Here is a 15,522-nt window from a genome sequence, read left to right on the forward strand (position 1 = left end):
GATAAACAATGAGGAACAAGGAAATAAATACAGAGACCAGGGTTGGCTTGACATTTGGGGATGGGCTGACTGGATATACTGTGTTTCTGGTTAAGTGGAGCATTTACAGGGACATGAAAAGTAACTTTAAGTTTACTGACATGGTGCCAGGGGCAGGAGCACCTCCATCTTGGGCCTAGAAATTTACTTCAAAAATATGTATTGAACATTGAGCACTTACTCTGTGATGGACTTTGTCTCTGGCTGTAAGTGACTTCAGGTCCACTTGAGGGCATATCTCTGAGGAAGAGGAGGGGAGAGCCAGGGTGTGGCCTTAGCTACTCTAGGGTCTGGATGCCCCCATGCCACTCCCCGCCACCCCCCCTCCCCCGCCCCAATGAGAGACTGTGAAGGGACCTGGAGAGTAGAGGAGCTGGAGAGGAAGACCAGCCACACTTGTAAGTGATGTGGGTAAGAAGTTGATGGGGCTTAGAGCTTTCTCTCTCTTTTTCTGACCTCTTTTTCTTAAGTAGGTTAAAACCAACTGTGGCAAAGAATGAGTGATTTGCATCTCCTCTTTATTTTTAGCAGTCTTGGTTTTTCCCCCCAACTAGGACAGTAAATCTCATTCGGATTTTCCACACAGACTGACAGTGAGGCCTTAAGAATTGTAAAGTAAGGTGTTCTTTAGAATAGCTTCAGTCTCTCAGATCAAGGCTTTGGGGAAGGTGGGGAAGAGGCAGCTTTTGGCTGACTGAGGAATGATGTGCTCCTGCATTCTGAAAGGGTTGAAATTAGGCGCCAGAAGGAAGGTGGTGTCTGCCTTCCTGATGAGGTGGGTCATTACTAGTTCATAGAAGCACCTGAGCAAAGTCATCCTGAACTGTGCAGATTCAAGAGTCTTAGTGCATGGGAGGCTGGTCAGTGGAAAAATCCTGTGCTCCCTCAGTTTGGTGATCCCCTTTGGAGATTGGCACATTTTGAGAATGATCTTAGTCTCATGAATGTTCAATGTATATAACTAATTTTAGAAGGTAAGTGACTGTGTGGGGGAGACCCTGTCCATTCCAGGTGGTAGGATTGGATGACAGTCAACTTCTCTGAGGCTTTCTTTTCTAGGGAAATAGGGAAATGGAACATATATACGTTTGCACACAACTAGGACTCTGATACTTAGAATGTTTGAGTCTTAGGTCTCCTAGTCAACTCCCTTCATGTAGAGACACAGAAACTGAGACCCAGGGAAGTGAAGGGACTTCCATGAGGTTGCAAATTTGGGATGTATCCTGTTTCTAGCCCTGCTCTCCTGATGGCTAGTCCACAGCTTCTGCTACTTTACCTGCAGCTTCTTATTTCTCTGTGCTTTATAAGAGAAGAGAAGCACCTCTGAAATCATATTTTTGTGTAAAGAAATATTCAAAAGGAACTGTGGATTTCCTAGGATGGGTCTGTTTGGGTGTTGTAGGCCACATTGTGATGTGCAGAAGGTTTGTGGAAATGCAGATCCTGATTAGTAGATCTGGGGCGGGAGGAGAGTGCATTGCCACCCAGCTCTTGGTACGGATGCTGCTGATCTGAGTGCTGAGCTGCCGAACTGTGAACAGCATTTCCTCTTCATCTTTTCTTTCTCACTGATAGAACAGCCCTGGGGATTTAAGGAGCCCCCCTTTTTCCCCTGTTACCAGGTCACTGTGTTCCTTCAGCTAATCTAGATGCCTTTCACTCCGTTGTCCTCACTCAGACCCGAGACTGTTGGAAACAGTCCCTGGAGACAGGTAGCTTGAGCTGGAGGGTGTGATCTTTTGTCTGGTGACTTAGCACCATCTAACTTGGTTCCACAAAAGCTTTCGCACATAAGCAACTTACTCAATTCTGATGGTTAAAAAAAAAAAAAAAAAAGTCGTTTTTTCTCTCCCACGAGTGTCCTCCCAGCTGCAGCTCACGTCTCTCCTTCTGGGACTACAGCTGTTCTGCGGCTCACTCACAGCCGCGGCCCTCACCCGGGGGCTCAGCCATTCTCCAGGCATTTTTCCCACCACTCACTTCTGCCCTGCATTTCTTCTCAAGCTGTGTGTGATACCTGGATTCAGGTGTCAGTGTGTTTGTGACCCCTTTGAGTTGAGCAGGCGTCGAAGGGATCACAGGACAGAAACCCCTCTAAGGTAGGCGAGCTTCAGTGCCACTCCATTCTCAGTTCTCTGAAGCTTGCCTGCCTTGGAAGGGCCTCTGCCTTTGCTCTCTAAATTGCTCTGAGAGCTCACTTTCAATCTTCCTTATTATTTCCTCACCTGTAAAAATAATAATATCGTTTCCTCACTAAAAATAATAGTCCCTCCCTCACACAGTTATTATTGTTGTTATTTTCCACGGAAAACACTTAGCTCAGTGCCTGGCACAAAGTGATCTATAAATGTTAGCCTCTGGAAGGGTCCGGAACCCAATTCCAGTGTGGGGGTGGGGCTTTCTTATACCAACGGTGCCCCGGACACCAGCTAGGCGTCCTACAATTCAACTCAATTCTGACACTGTTTATTTGGAGATAGCATCCGTTCCCCAGGTAAAGAGCTCAGTCCCAAAATCTTGCCTTCCTTCCCAGACACCGATGGCAAGCTCAGGTTGTTACCTGTACTTCTGAACGGCGGCCTGTAAGTCAGAGATTCCCAGAACCCCCCCTTTGGGTTCAATTAATTTGCTTGAGTGGCTCACAGAATTTGGGAAAACTCTTTATTCGCTAGATCCCCGGTTTATTATTAAAGGGAACAGCTCAGGAACAGCCAGGGGGAAGAGATGTATAAGGCAAGGTTTGGGGAAGGGTGCAGGGCTTCCCTGCCCCCTCCCAGGATGCCGCTCTCCCCAAACCTCCATACATTCAGCAACCGGGGTGCTCTTGAGACTCTGATCTTTTGTATTTTCATGGAGGCTTTATTACTTAGGCCAAATTGATTAAATCATTGGCCATTGGTGATGGATTCAACCTCCAGTTCCCACTTCTCCCCAGAGGTCAGGGGGCTGGAATGGAAAGTTTCAACCCTCCAATCACTTGGTTCTCAGAGCCACCAGCCCCATCTCTAGGTGCTCTCCCAAAGTCGCCTCATTAACATAATAAAAGCTGCCTTTATTGCAATCGTCCCAGGTGATTCAAAGGGTTTTAGGAACTCTGTGCCAAAAATGGGGACAAAGACCTAATATATATTTCTTAATAAAAGTCACAATATCACAGTCTCTAATAATAAGATAATATTCTTGCCCTCAAAAATCTTATGATGGAGTTTGGTGATTAAGTACACCAATAACTGCAATACAAAAAAAATTAATGAAAATACAACCAAGGATGCTGTGGGAGCTTAATGTAAAGGTATACCCTGCCCCAGAGATTGGTAAATGACAGTGTACGGGCTAAGAATGTTTTTATTTCCCCTACATTTTTAAGTGGTTGACAGGAAATCAAAAGAGTAATGATATTTTGTGACACTTTAAAATTGCAAGTGATGCAAATTTCAGTGTTCATAAATAAAGTTTTACTGGAACACAGCCATGCTCATTCATTTACGCAGCATCTATAGTTTTTTTACGCTACAATGATAGAATTGAGGAGTTGTGACAGACACCATATAGCTCAGGAACCACCCCCCCAAAAAAAAAATTACTTTCTGGTCCTTTGCAGAAAAAATTTGCTGACCCCTGGACTGTTCATTTAGGGTGATGCAAGAAAACTCTCCTGCCAAGGAGGTAAGGATTGGGATGAGCCGTGAAGGGCAGGCAGGGTTTCAGCAGACACAGGACAGAGAAATGTTTGAGGGGGACCACATCATAAGTGACGTCAGAGAACTCGGGAGTGAGGTGCGTGTTCAGTGAGCAGCACATCAATTACTTGGCTAAAGTAAAGAGTGTGCTCACACAAGAAGTTGGAAGGGCAGACTGGGTCCATTCCATAAATTCCTCAAATGCTAAAACAATGCATTTCTTTCTAGTGTGATAAGCAATGGAAATATTTTAAGTGTTTGGGGAGGGGCAGAGGGTGGTTTGGGGTGGCGGAAGTGGACAAATTATAAAACCATAATTCTGCTTTTGCTTAATCTGATAAAATGTGTAGCAGAGGGTGGAAGGGCAGACCAATGAAGTGAGTGTCTATAGTTTTAGCTTTCAGGGAATAATAATAATAATAATAAGGGAATAAGGGAATCATGCTCCAAGGTGGAATTTCAGCCTTTTGGCAGAAGGAGAATCTTTGTCTGAGTTCTCCCTGCACACCCCCTCGGCTACTGCCGCCAGCCACCCCCATTATTCCCTTAGCTCTCCACAGTGATTTAAGCCTTCTGTTGTTTATTCCTGGCTTGCTCGTACACCATGGCGCAGCCAGACTGTACACACACAGGCTGCAGAGGTACCAGGCAGTTTTCCTTTTTTAAGCTCATGAGCTTTTCTTTCTTTTTTTTGTAAGATTTTATTTTTAAATAATCTTTACACCCAACCTGGGGCTTGAATTTACAACCTTGAGATCAAGAGTCACACGTTCAACTGACTGAGCAGCCAGAGGTTCCAGACTCACTGCACTTTTATATGTGACTTTAAACTGTGAGTTCAGCCTAGGTAGAAAGTAGGGAATTATTCTAGCTTGGAGCTGTCCAGTTGCCCCAACTTGAGTTGCCCCAACCACAACGGAAAATGCTTATCAGATTGCCCTGGAATCTTTTATTTTTTTAGATTTTATTTCTTTGTCAGAGAGAGAGAAAGAGAGCCCACAAGCTGGGGGAGTGGCAGGGAGAGGGAGAAGCAGGCTCCCCACTGAGCAGGGAGCCTGATGCGGGGCTCAATCCCAGGACCCTTGGACCATGACCTGAGCTGAAGGCAGATGTTTAGCTGACTGAGCCACCCAGGCGTCCCAACCCTGGAATCTTCGTAGTCTTGGGTCTAGTCCTGAGCAGACACAGGCATATGGGGAATCACTGACTTGTGATGAGTAAATCGGAACTCAGGGAAACGTGGGGGCATCACCCTCCCTTCTGGGACTCTGAAGCTCAGGACAGTTTTCAAGACCTCTCTGTGTTGTGACACATCCATAAAGCCCGTCATTTTTTGCAGTTTCACAGTGCCGGGCTGACTTGGTGCTCCCTGTGGCTCTTTGGGTCAAGCGATACCACTTAGGAGAGGGTCATGGCACATCTCATAGTTGTCTATGCCTCAAAAAGAAAGGAAAGTGATTTTCATTCACCTCAAGACCTCAGAATCAGACTTGATATTTCCTTATTTTTACCCAATTCTGGCTCAATGATCAGATTATGATGGATCCCTGTGCAGCTCATACAGATTCATTCAGAAGTTGTAGAATTTGCCTGTTTAGTTTCAAAAACTTTCTCTCTTTGGTGGCACCAAACAGTGTTTCTCCCTACAGAACCACAAAGTGGGAGGTATGCTGGTTCTTTGTGCCATGGTGAACCCTGTCACTAAATTCCTCCAATGAACTATGTGGCATAAATAGTATGACAGTTTTTGAGAATATAATCAGAGTGACTAGTATGACATCCATGGAATGTTCTAGATGGATTTCCTTGTTTGCTTCACTACAGTTGTGAGAAAAAGAACTAGAGTAGTTGGTTCAAAGAAAAGGCAGTGTCTCATTCAGAAACTCTGGCTGAATTAAATCCTCAGATTTGGGAATAAGTCACAGAACCTGCTCTTTACCACCGGCTCAACCCCTTCCTTCCGATAAGAATGCGTATTGGTGACTCTGGTTCATTCATCTGCCTTTCTCATGTAATTAAATAGCCCTAATTCCTGACCTGGAGTCCTCTCCCTGCCACTTTCCCCTGATCTCTGATATTTTTTCTCTCCTGCTTTCAGAATTAATAGGGAACCTGGTCTTTGGGCTGTTCTCAACATCTCAAGTGTGAATCTTCCCTGTCAACATCTTCACAAGGAAAATGAGTCATAGCATCAACCTGGGTGATGAGGTCCTGATACCACAGCCCCTGCTTTGAGAATATATTTGTACTTTTCTTTGGTAAAGAGATTTTTGAAAGGGGAAGATGAAATTGTGGTGACAGCTCCGAAGCCTGGTCCTTTAGACACTTGGAACTAGCCCAACCCTAGTAGGCACTGGCCATAAGAAAGTCCTGCTCTGAATTACCCCATCCTCCTCTCCACACTTCATCTTGCCTGGGAGCCTGCAGGGAAAACCTGGCAGAGAGTAGATCAGCCCTGTCTTCTTGGGATGATTTTATCTCACATGCAACCTATACAAGTCTTTTGAGTTCAAATCCTAGCTCTGCCACTTATCAGTTGTGTGCTTTGAGCAGTTACTTAATGTCCTGTGCCTCAGTTCCTTTATCTGTAAGTTAATAGTACCCCCTGTATAGCCTTGTTAGAATTAAGCTAGTCAATATATATAATATATTTCATAAATATATTTTTGTGTGTATATAAAATATGTGATAAAATACTTGGATGAAGAGTACTGGGCACATAGTACTATATATTTTTTTCAATTTATTATTAGTATTACTTCCTCCAAGGATCGGATGGTATTTTATAGTCTTTACCTTTAAAAGGTTTTGTTGTTGTTGTTGTTGTTTTTGGAGAGGGGCATTTATTATTTTTATGAAATGTGCATAGTCCTGAAAAAAATTCCTTCATGAGCCATCAAGGAAAGAAAATCATAAAATATTTATCAAATAATGCACTCAGTCCCTAGTCTCCAGAAAGTAGTAATTTTCACTTCACTCATAATATCTTCTTTGAAACAATTATTTATGGAGTTCTTAAGTATTGGGCACTTTACAAATACTACTTTCTTTCATCTAAAGAAAATTTTGCACAGTAGGTATTAGTATCCCAATCTGAAGGTTCGTGAAGACCCTGCATTCTAAAGAAATTGGGTAGTTTACTCTGGGTCATACATTTGAGTAGTGGCCAAGCCAGGATTTGAACTCAAATCATTTGACCCCAAAACCATGCCAGGGAACATGTGATCAGTGAGTGTCGGTGACTGATGATCAAGAGAGAGCTAGATGCCAAAAACAAAGGGAGGGATAAGAAAGGAAGAACAACAAACATATCATGAGCAAATTTAGACTCAGTTATGATCTACTGTCTAGTAGCTTGGGAATAGAAGCCCCGTTAATTGGAAGTCTATTTGTTCTCAAACTCTATGCCCTTTACCTGACATCCCTGCCTCACCCCAACAAAAACACTCCATTGTTTTTTCCACACATGGAAGAATACCACAACACATCTTCTAGAATCAGAGAGGATACATACTTGCACTTAAAAAAAAAAAAAGATTTTATTTATTTATTTGTCAGAGAGAGTGAGCAAGAGCACAAGCAGAGGAAGCAGCAGAGAGAGAGGGAGAAGCAGACTCCCTGCTGAGCAGGGACCCCCCCCCCCGATGTAGGACTCGATCCCAGGACCCTGGGATCATGACCTGAGCCCAAGGCAGACGCTTAACTGACTGAGCCACCCAGACATCCCCACACCTGCACTTTTTGAAAGATTTCTAAAGTACTACTGTAAATGGGCAATCACTTACCTGGTGACTGATCTAGTACATCAAGGCATGTGCAAACTATTGCTGATCGATAGCAGTCGCCCTGTAAAATCATCCCACCAGCCACCTCATATAAATAAGCCTATGGTAAGAATCTTGCCATACGAGTGCAATTTCAGGCAGAATCACCTAACTCCTCTTTCCAAACGGGTCTCTGCCCCTAACCCCTCCTACATAGAGATTCTGGAGCCACCTCTGTCCCGGGATCTGAAATAAGACCAATTCTGTTAAGTAAAAAGTGCTTCGAGTAGTCTACATGCTGATGTGAGGGTTGCTACTTCTTCAGTGATAACTTCTGAGTGTTTAGTGTTGAATTCTTAGATTGAATTCTCTGTTAAGTTCCTTAAAATGTAGGAGATTGGAGGCCTAGGGTTAAGACCCATTCTGCCATTTGTGGGGCTTTCCATTCTGTTTCAATTTCTTCATTTTGTAGAAGGCATAGCACACTTGCTCAGCCTAGAGGGACAGTTTTATGAAGTTGAAAGTACTTCATAACCGGTAATACAAAAATTCAAGCTATTCTCTCTCTCTCTCTCTCTTTTTTTTCCTTAGCAAATGGAGTCCTGGTTCTTGTCCATCTGCCGTCAGCTAGGTTTTATAATCACATGCACTCTGATGACAAGTTATGAACCATCACTAGACATTAGGTAAAATGACATTCAAAGAGTTCTACTAACTATCCAGTGGGGGTGTGGTGGATAGAGTTAGAAATCCCAAATCATGAAGCCCCTCTCTCCTCAGGACCAGATGTTCCTAAGCTAAGCCCCCACAAAATGTCGGGCAGCTGCATCCACAGCTTTTACCAGGTATGAGTATGACCAGACATGAGTAAACAGATTAGCTCTCAGAACCTACACTGGCAATTGTTTCACTGATGTGTAAGGTCTAGAGCTTGATCCCTGGGATAGATATATGAAATAGTAGCTGAATGAGATTTTTTTTCCAAGCAGGTGGTGGTCAAGTGAAGGGTATATATTTTGAAAATGAATAGATATGCAGTTTGGGTGAATTTTCATCACTGGATGCTGGACCATGTGGAGGTTTAGGGATGGATATAGTTAGGGAGGATTGGTGTGTGTTCGGTGGCAGAGGAGAGGGATTATGGTTTATGCTTGACACTGTGAACAGATCCTCCCCCTTCCCCAGGATAGAAAGAATGGGTATTGTGGCACATTTGAGACAGATTTCTGCTCATTTCTTTGAGGATGGATAGCTCTGGAGCACTATAGAGTTAAGGAAATGGACTCTCCCCTCCCTGGGTAGGGATACCAGTAATCATGGAGATGAATAAGGTCTTAGGGCCAAACCTCATCGGTATGGTAGGGAGGGAAAAATTTTTCCTGTACCTTTCGAGGTCTTTACAGCTTAACTAAGAATTAAATTAACATGAGACAGGAGAAAATTACATGTGCATGAAGGCCCAATAATGAACCTGAGATCCAAAGAAATGACCACAGCGGGCAGTTTTCATACATTTTAGACAAAGAGATGATAAATGTGTGAGTAATTGACAGGATAAAGGAAACAGGTGTTTGGGAACTTTAAAAAGGAATCCTAAGCAGAATTTAGGCTGAGGTAATAGGTTAGGAAAAAAAAAATAATAAGGTTTGTTTCTACAGCTTTCTCAATTTTAAAGTCCCTATCTCTGGTGATAAGGATATCATTTTACTTCTTAGTACAGGGAAGGTATTTCTCATATGGGAGATTTGTTTCCCGCTTTTATGGGGACAGAGGAGGGCTTGAGTGTCCTTGAACCGGTTGTTTCTCAAGTAGTTTCAATTCAAAATAATTAATATGCCAGTGTGGTATATTTTGGGGTGGCCTGGCCTGGGCCTCTACAGTACTTATCTTATTGATATGTCTTAACTTAGTTTAATGGTAATGTAGAAATTACTATAAGTGCACCTGGGTGGCTCAGTCAGTTAAGCATCTGCCTTTGGCTTGGGTCATGATCCTGGGGTCCTGGCCTTGAGTCCCGCATCGGGCTCCCTCCTCAGCGGGGAGTCTGCTTCTCCTTCCACCCCCTCCCCCTGCTCCTGATCTCTCTCTCTCTCTCTCTCTCTCTCTCTCTCTCTCACTCTCTCTTGGATAAGTAAATAAAATCTTAAAAAAAGAAAAAAATTACTGTGAGAGGTTAGTGATGAGGATAATGATCAAGATGAGAAAAAGTAGCAGCTAGCCGTTATTGAATGTGACAGGGACTGTGCTAAGAACTTTATCTGTCATACTCACTCATGTGATCCTCACAGCAATCCAGTGTGAGAAACTTGTTCTCCCCTCCGTCATACAGGTAAGGACACTGAAGCTGACCAGCCAAGCTCGAGCTGGGGATCAAGTGACAGAGTCGAGATCCAATCTGACACACCTTGGACTCTACAGCCCGTGCTCTTAAATGCCAGGGAATCCTGGCTTCCTCATTCTTTAAAACGCACTGGATGAGGAGTAAGATTGAGGGAGGGTCCTGTCACTCCGAGGCTGGATAACACAGGCCCCTTTCTGTTTTCTCAGTTATCCTAACTATAAAATAGGCACTGCGATGTGTTCCTCACATGGTTATGCTGAGGACTGGGTTGAAATACTACCTGAATATGCTGTTTACTCTCGATACGTGTAAGAGGAGAGAGAGACCCCAGGCATTGGTGTCCCAGAGTGGAGACGGGACACCTGGCCAGTCAGAGGGCTGCTGCTCGTGGACACCAGCTGTGCTCTGGTCACTAGCACAGTGTGGCACAGAGTCACTTGACGACAACTACAAATAAACGTTTTTGGGGCATCAACCACGAGCTGGCACTATTTTAGCTACCGAGATATTGAGGGTCGTAGAAAACGGACAAGGTTCTGCTCTCCAAAAATTTATAGTCCAAGGAAAGAGTCAGTTAGTAATGAAATAAAAATATGTCAGGTAATTATAAGCACAAAGAAGGAAAAGCAAGTTAAGTAGACCAAGAGGAAGGGTGTGCATTAGAGTGGTTGAGGGAGGTCTCTCTCATTCATGCATTCATTGAACAAAATACTTCAAGTACGACTGACTTGGAATATAATTGATGAAAGAGGCTTAATTAGGAAATAACAAATCAGTAATCACTGTTCATTATAAGAGGAAGAATATAATAATTTATTTAAAAGCTCATTGTGTCCTGTATTCCTGAGTGTCTAACAAGAGACTTTTGGAGCATCTTGTCTGGAAGGAGGATAGTTTTCTATCAGGTTCCCTGGGGCCTGGGGTTTCTCTTCCCACTGCTTGGCTCTGAGCACCTTCTCCGGCAGCCTGGGGCGTGGTTTGCTCTTGGGAACTCACACCTGGGAGCAATTCACCCGTGATGGTGGTACGAGGGGCGGTCTGTTGGTTGGCTGCTTTTCTTTTTTTTTTTTTTTAAAGATTTTATTTATTTATTCATGAGAGACAGAGAGAGAGAGAGAGAGGCAGAGGGAGAAGCAGGCTTCCCGCGGAGCAGGGAGCCCGATGTGGGACTCGATCCCAGGACCCTGGGATCATGACCTGAGCTGAAGGCAGACGCCTAACCATCTGAGCCACCCAGGCGCCCTGGTTGGCTGCTTTTCTGTCTTTTCCCAGATGTACTGGCTGCCCGCAGTTCTCCCTCTTTGTCCAAGCGTTAGCAGAAGGAGCCCCCCAGTCTCTCTCACACTCTCCTGTGTGAGCCCAGCCTTTTCAGCACTTGACAGGGAGTGCCTCTCTTTTGTTCCCGCTCAGTGGCCTCTGTAGGCATAGAAACCTCTCCAAGAGCAGGATTTAGTGTCTCCCTCACCTTGCCTGCCTTTTTCTCCTTTCAGCGCGCCACTTGTCAAGGCAGTGAACACTTGTAGAGGTAGTGAATACTTATAGAGGTCATGAACTCCAATGGACACTTGTCAGAGGGGCTCGTCCTACTCCCAGACCTGACTCTTAGCGAGTATTTGCTTGGACACCATGTTTGCCATACTCAAAGGTTTTCTGAAAGAGTTTTGTCAAATTCTGTCCACCATATGTCCTGATAGATGGACCAGCATTAAGTATGTGCCTCATCTCAACTTGGGGCTCTCCGCAGCTCCAGTTTCTGGAGGGAGAGCTTTCTTCTTTGAATAACTAAGGTATTATTAGTTATCCCCAGCTCACTATCATAGGCCCTGGAGCTTATTATACAGATTAAGTATAAATAGAGGGAAAGGGGAGGAGTCTCCAACAATCCCCAATGCATATTTTCACCTGTTTTACAAATGAAGCATCAGAGATATATATTTGAAAAATAATTTGATTGATATGACTCTAGCCAATTCATAGATAAGATAAATATAAATCATTTGTCTTTATCTTAGATTTATTGCCATTTTCAAGTGCCTTTTATTATCAATGCCATTCTATAGGTTTGCGATCTCTCTTCTTCTCTGATTTCTACTCATTCATTTCTGTAATTGGTTTTTGTGTTCAACCTCACCATATGAGGTCAGTTATTCAGGTACTGGGGGACACATACCTGTTTTAGTCAGATGCTCTTGAATTCCATCCCTGCGAAATCAGGATTTTAAGGAAAGTTGACAAAATGGAACCCCAGACTTCCTTGTCTGTCATCATCTTTCTGAAATGATACTGACAGGGTCACATTTTGGAATCATTCAATAAATATTAATCAAACACCTACCAAGTGCCAGACACCATTCTAGAAACTGGAAATCCAGCTGTGAGCAAAATGGGCAAGGTCTTTCATGTGCTGACTTTTGTCTGTTAGAAGCTACCAATTATCGTATGCCCTTTACCTCTTCTCTCTGTCTTTGTAGGACAGAAAGAGTTACAAATACATAATACAAAATAAAAGAGCCCTTTTGAAAGGAAACTGAGTTCTCCTCCAGTAGCACCTTATACTGTGTTGCATATGCCACCTCATATTCTATGGCAGGTGGGCTGTGCATTTCCAATAAATAATATATGAAAGTGAGTAAAGACCCATGTCTTGATCACTAGCTGTTATCTGAAAAGTTAACATTATTATTCCAGTTTCCAAAATGGGATATTTAGTCCTCTAATTTAGCCAAACAAGGAGCATTTCTTACTCATTTATTATAACTCTGGAGCTGCAGCAATATGTGGCACCCTTTACTTGATGGGAAAAAGAGAGTTCCCTCACCACCACCCTGCCGGGATTTGCAAAATCACTCTTGATGTTTTACATGCTCTCAGTCATTATATATTTGCTGTGCTCCCACCTGACCAGAAACTTAAAAAAAAAAAAAAAAAAAGGACTTTGCCCTGGACTGAAAATCAGAGTTGTTTTTTTTTTGTTTGTTTTTGTTTTTTTAAGATTTATTTATTTCAGTGTGGGAGAGGCAGAGGGAGACGGGAAGCAGACTCCCCACAGAGTGAGGAGCCTAATATGGAGCTCCCTCACCCTACTGGGAGATCATGACCTGAGCTGAAACCAAGAGTGCGATGTTTAGCCTACTGAGCCATTCAGGTGCCCCTGAAAATCGGAGTTTAAAAATGTGATGACAGTTGTTGGCAAAAACCCCCACAATTTCCTTGCTCTCACCTGCATCTGCTCCTCCCACCCACTGCCTCACATCCTGAGTTAGATCTTCAAACCAGACTGAGTGTTGAGGGAACCTTGTGTATCCCAGCTGTGTTGATTCATCTTTTTAACGGACACTTCCTTACACCTGCCAAGAAACCTGAAGACATTTTATCCTCACAACTGGGAGAGGTTGGTCCATCTTCCTTTTTCTCCTCCATAAAGGGCATTTCACTGGATTCCTGATCTTTGACTAGGTTTGAAGAAATACAGAAACTTCAGCATGAAATTTAATGCTTGGGCATTTTTTCTGAAGTATATGCCAACTATATTTAAAATAAACTAAGCTTAAAAATAGAGTGAAATTTTCTATGTGAATTTTATCTCAATAAATTATTAATAAAACTAAAGTGAGCCATAGTAGATGTCTGCCAAATTTTATATATATCATCAATACTTTATTCTGGTTCCTTTATGGATTGCATAAGATGATAGGCATGAAAACTATAGTATGATAAAGAAAATGTTGCTTAAGATATCTCTGGCCCTTCAATTTTGCTTCTTAGAAATATTTTTTGCTCAGATGGAAAATACTTTGATTTACTAAAGATATTCTTAGGAAGAATTGGTATACACAAATGACTTTTTAAAAGCATTTACAATTCAATCTTATTTAAGAGAGAATTTGAAGTATTTTAATAGTAGTATTTATGGCTGGCAGAAATAGATACAGGGCCAAGTTTTTCTGTGCTTGGAAGGTTGAGGCAGTCCTATGATAATTGGAAAACATTGAATGAATTGAGATGTTCCAGTTGAACAGATGATGTTATTTTAGTTATAAAAGTCAGGCATTCATAGATTTTTGCCTAAAGTTCTTTTGCAACTTAATAAATGCAAATGTTTGGTCATCTTAGAATGAATCCTAAGTTGTGCCCTCCACCTTCCCCAAAGGGAAAGGAAACTATTAACCAGAGCAACAGTGTTGGATATTAAATAACTACATCTTATATTTGGCTTTCTTACCTGTGATTCTTAAACACTATTGAAAATTATTGCCCCTTCACCTAATGGACTGAGAAATTTGACTGGGTTCCAACAAGTTAGTATGATGGTATCCATCTTCAGACCAATATTCATCCCAGATTTTAGCATTGGATGAAAGGTAAAGATTTTACATACTTTGAATTCCTTTGAGACTTTGTAAATTACAGAGCTCCCAAAAAATTGTCAATAAAGACAAAAAGCTATAGAAGTGAAGATTCCTGAAAAAGCTATTGCAACTTATAATGAGACTGTTCCTACATATAATGCACTGCACTGGAAAGTCCTCCTCAGTTAATTCACAGATAGCAACAGTCCCATGTGAAAAATGAAAGAATTTTGAAGTTCCCTCAGAAAACATCAGAGCTCAGCATAAAGCTTATTTGTTACAGGACTAAGTTGAAAAAGTAAATGTTTATTTTTTTATTTTTATTTTTAAGTAATCTCTGCACCCAGTGTGGGATTCAAACTCATGCTCTTCCAATGGAGCCAGGCAGGCGCCCCAAAAGTAAATCTATCTTGATGAGACTTATGAACTGATTCTTTAGCTATTGAATACCAGGATCCTCTTTTTTTCCAGACCTCCTCCCTATAACTCACTGTGTAGACTATTGGCCCTACTTTACAAAATGAGCATAAGATCAGGTGTCTAATGTGAATTCCTGGGAAATTTCTGATTGTTAAGGCAGCATGAGGTTATCCCCCCAAAAAAGCATATTTAAAAAAGAATCTTATGTGGATAAATACAGTACCATCTGTTCACTAGTGTGTCCACGGTGCCTAGCATAGGTACTCAGTATTTTTAGATGAATAAATGAATGGTGGTGTTGGCATGATGCTTTATGGATTATCTGTCACAAGAAAGCCTAAGCTATTCCAGGTTACTAATGCAATAAAATCAGGCTTGGGTTTGGGTGGGAAGGAAGAGGACCTTAGTTCAAATACAAGCTGGGCTGCTGACTCACCCACACACACTATAAATTTAGGCAAGTCACTTAACTTCTCGGGGCCATTTTTAGAAACTGAAAGAGTTGTGCTGAATTTGCTGAGTGACCTCTGGTTTCTCTGGGCTCAAATGACCTTTGTCTTGGGTTATTCTTCTATTTCCAATTGGAAAAAGTCTCTGTGGCCTGACACGTTAGGGTTACCCTGCAGCCACTCTTGGGAAATGTCCTCTTTCTTGGTCCTCTCTCAAGAACATACACTCTTAGTCCAGTTATCTCTAATACTGTGAAAGGAATTTTATCAGAAAATAACCTGTAGTTTAAGTCATATTAATAGAATCAATTACAGGTACAAAAGAAAAACATGCACACTCACAATCTAGCACTGTCTAGCTTAAGACCTAGTTTTTATTTAGCATATTTTTGTCTTTGGATGTTTTTATTCAATCACTTAAATCTGGCCTTATCTTAGGCTGGTTTCTTCCCTCTCCTCCCTCTCCTCCCTTCCTCC

General features: G+C 42.4%; 1 protein-coding gene across 1 annotated transcript in view; it reads left to right on the plus strand.

The window, feature by feature from the left end:
* Positions 1-15,522, plus strand: part of GAP43 (growth associated protein 43) — a 101,157-nt gene that overhangs the window by 37,723 nt on the left and 47,912 nt on the right. The gene's annotated exons all lie outside the window — the stretch shown is intronic.

Source organism: Mirounga angustirostris, unplaced genomic scaffold (genome assembly GCF_029215605.1).
Source record: "Mirounga angustirostris isolate CCGP_5_RB_7025 unplaced genomic scaffold, mMirAng1.0.hap1 SCAF_1, whole genome shotgun sequence".
NCBI classification, from domain to species: Eukaryota; Metazoa; Chordata; class Mammalia; order Carnivora; family Phocidae; genus Mirounga; species Mirounga angustirostris.